Genomic DNA, 3460 nt, shown 5'->3' on the forward strand with positions numbered 1-3460 from the left:
TTACGTGTCTGTCTTCCCACTACGCTGAGAACTCCTGAGAGCCAAGGCTGTGTATACAGTGGTTAACATACACAGTTGGTGTATCAACTAGCCTTTTTTTATTGCAAGTGATAAAAACTCCATCAGACTCTCTTAAATACACAGGAAATGTATTCTCCATAAAAGTGGCCAAGAAGGCATAGGCCGAATTCAGGCACAATTGAGTCTGGGGTTCACATGATGTCAACCACTCCTGGCCTCACCCCACCTCTCCCCTGCACTCAGCTTCCATCTTCTGCCCAGGCAATAGCAAGATGGCAGCCAAAGAGAGACAATCCAAAATGCATAGACATCACTACTAATCCCTTTTATCTAGCAGAAAATGCAGGCACAAAGATGTGAAGTAACTTGCTCAAGATCACACGGCTATGAGGTGAAAAAGTGAGGAAACCAAGGAAGCAGTTGGCTTCCAGAACTCATGCATTAAACATGTTATAATTCTGACCCAAAAATATGCCTTTTTCTTGGCCAGTTCCAAATGTGGCCCCTTATGGCCAGGCCACCATTGTTCAGATGATATTTGGTTGGTGCAAATGTAATGGCTGTGTTGCCATTACGGTCAATGGCAAAAACCGCAATTACTTTTGCACCAGCCTATACAATTAACACCATGTCCCTGTCCCCTGAAATGTCAACAGCACAGAATGGTAGAGGAGGAGCAGAATAACTTTTCTTTTTTTTTTTTTTTTTTTGAGACGGAGTCTCGCTCTGCCGCCCAGGCTGGAGTGCAGTGGCCGGATCTCAGCTCACTGCAAGCTCCGCCTCCTGGGCTTACACCATTCTCCTGCCTCAGCCTCCCAAGCAGCTGGGACTACAGGCGCCCGCCACGTCGCCTGGCTAGTTTTTTGTATTTTTTAGTAGAGACGGGGTTTCATCATGTTAGCCAGGATGGTCTCGATCTCCTGACCTCGTGATCCGCCCGTCTCGGCCTCCCAAAGTGCTGGGATTACAGGCTTGAGCCACCGCGCCCGGCCAAGGAGCAGAATAACTTAAATCAAAGGAGAATTGCACAGAGGGCACCAGCCCACAGCACAGCACTCCCAGTGCCTGCCAGGAAGCAAGGTTCTTTGTCCTTCAGAGTATTTTCCCGGAGAGCTCCCTTGCCCGCTGTCTCTCCCAAACCCACATTGGGGATGGGCAACAGGGAAGATGCAACTTCTGGGAAGCAGCTCTCTACTGGATGGGATAGTGGGGACATGCGGATTGATTGCTTTAAATGGTGGGCTTCTTAGATGATTGGACGGATTTGGGGTTTCTCTTGTAGAAAACTTCTCTCAGCTCTTTGAGTAAATGATGGGCATCTTAGACAGGTTATTTGGCGGATTTGGTGTTTCTCTTGTAGAATAATTCTCTCAGATCTTTAGCAGGCTGTTGGTGTCCACTTCTAGCCTTCTCCGTGGGTTAGGACCTGAAGCCCCAGTCCTTACTGAGCCATTGACTTTGATGTGCAACCTGGGCAGTGCTCTGCCCTTCCTCCAGCCAACAGCTTACTGGCCTCCAGCTGAGACTCCACCTCCAGGGGGCAATTTGAAACAATGTCTGGGGGAGGGGAGGGGATTATTTATCTCCTTGACTCCAGCCACATTCCCTGCATTGAGCAGGGGGCTGATCACAGGAGGTGCTTGGGCATGGTCCAGGGGATCCGTGTGTCCCCAGGTTGCTTGCTTTCCTGTCTTTTGCACACTAGTTTTAGGTTGGAAAAGGCCCTTTAGCTTTCCAACGCTGCATTCCTCCATACTTCTGGCTGCTGTGAATTTCAGGTCATAGGCAAGAAGTGCCTCTCTCAGTAAAGCTTAATGTAAATGCCACCTGCTTTCAAACCAGCCAATTTCAACCTAAGCTTGTCACTTTTTAATAGGACCTTACTGAAGGTCACTTCTGTTTAGCAAGAGCTCCAACCTTTCAGCCAGGGTCCATGAGTCCCCACCACCTGACACCTCCACTCCACTCAGCCAACAACATACGCATGACTTGCCACTTGCACATTCCACTCCTGGAACTAACTTCTGCCCAATTTTGTTTAAAAGTAACAAAAGAAACCAAACTATCCCACGTGAAAAGAAGTGCATTGATTCATAGATCTGAAAATGCCAGGGTCTGACTCCTGGCACAGCTGGGTTCAGGGGCTCAATGTCATCAGTATGTGCGTGGCCTTTCTCTGTTTGTTGCGTCTTTCTTCCATGTTTTGGTTTCTTCTCCAGTTCCCTGTGGTTGATCAGAGTTCCAGACCCATATCCTCACCAATTAATGTCCAGCAGGTTGAAGTTAGAGTTTTACTTCTCCTGGAGTCAAACAAAAACTCAAAGCCACTCTCACTGGTCCAAATTTGTCATATGTCCATCCTTGAAGGAAGATAGAGCCTAGCAGATACAGTGCTCCGATTGGCCAGGCCTGATCACACTCCTACCCCTGGAGCGAGAGTCAAGGCCTCCTACAAGGAAGGGAAAGGGGATTTCTTCAGAGAGAGACCGGAGAGCAGCAACCTTGCACTGGGTGACCAGAGGCTGGGCAGTCGGAACAGCAGAAGCATATACAATGGATGCTTAGCAGGTGTTTATCCTGGGGGCGAACAAATGAGTCATTCATCCTCTGTGCCTCAGTAGGAAAATATTCTGGAAAGAAGACATATCTTTTTTCTTTCCTATTCAAGAAGTCTGAGCCAGCAAAAAATGCTGTGTCCTAAGAACCTGTTTGCATTTACAGTGAATTCTCAATTATCTGTCTGTGGCAGATTCTCTCTGGACTATCCAGGTTGATTCCCACAGCACTTCAGGTTTCTAAGCAAAACCCAGACGGCCAGACTACATTACTTTGAACATTCCTTAATTCAGCAAGCTTTGCCTGTACTCCGGCCATCAGACGGTGCTGCTTAGGGAATGCTAGTTCACTATCATGTTTGTCCGAGCAAAGCAGACACAGGAAAACAGGTCCACTTTTGGCAGGAAGAGGCAGAAAGTGGGACCGGGGTGGGAAGTCACAGAAACCCTCGCAGAGCCATGCCTGGGGCGAGCACAAGCACATGAGCTTACGCTTCCTACATAGTTTGGGATTATCAGCCTCGCTGTCTCCAGCCACTGGCACGGATACTTAGGACCTGACCGTGCTGGCCGGGTGGTCATGCTATATAACTGATATAAACTAAAGAGTGTGCATACTGGCTGGGCACAGTGGCTTATGTCTGTAATCCTAGCATTTGGGGAAGCTGGAGCTGGAGGATCGCCTGAGGCCGGGAATTTGAGACCAACCTAAGCAACTCAGAGAGACCCTGTCTCTACAAAAAAAAAAAAAAAAAAAATTTAGCCAGACATGTCTGTGCGTGCCTGTAGTCCGAGCTACTCCAGAGGCAGGAGGATTGCCTGAGTCCAGGCATCTGAGGCTATAGTGAGCTATGATGGTGCCACTGCACTTCAGCCTAGGTGAC

The sequence above is a fragment of the Trachypithecus francoisi genome, unplaced genomic scaffold, assembly GCF_009764315.1.
Source record: "Trachypithecus francoisi isolate TF-2019V2 unplaced genomic scaffold, Tfra_2.0 Lachesis_group8, whole genome shotgun sequence".
Lineage (NCBI taxonomy): Eukaryota > Metazoa > Chordata > Mammalia > Primates > Cercopithecidae > Trachypithecus > Trachypithecus francoisi.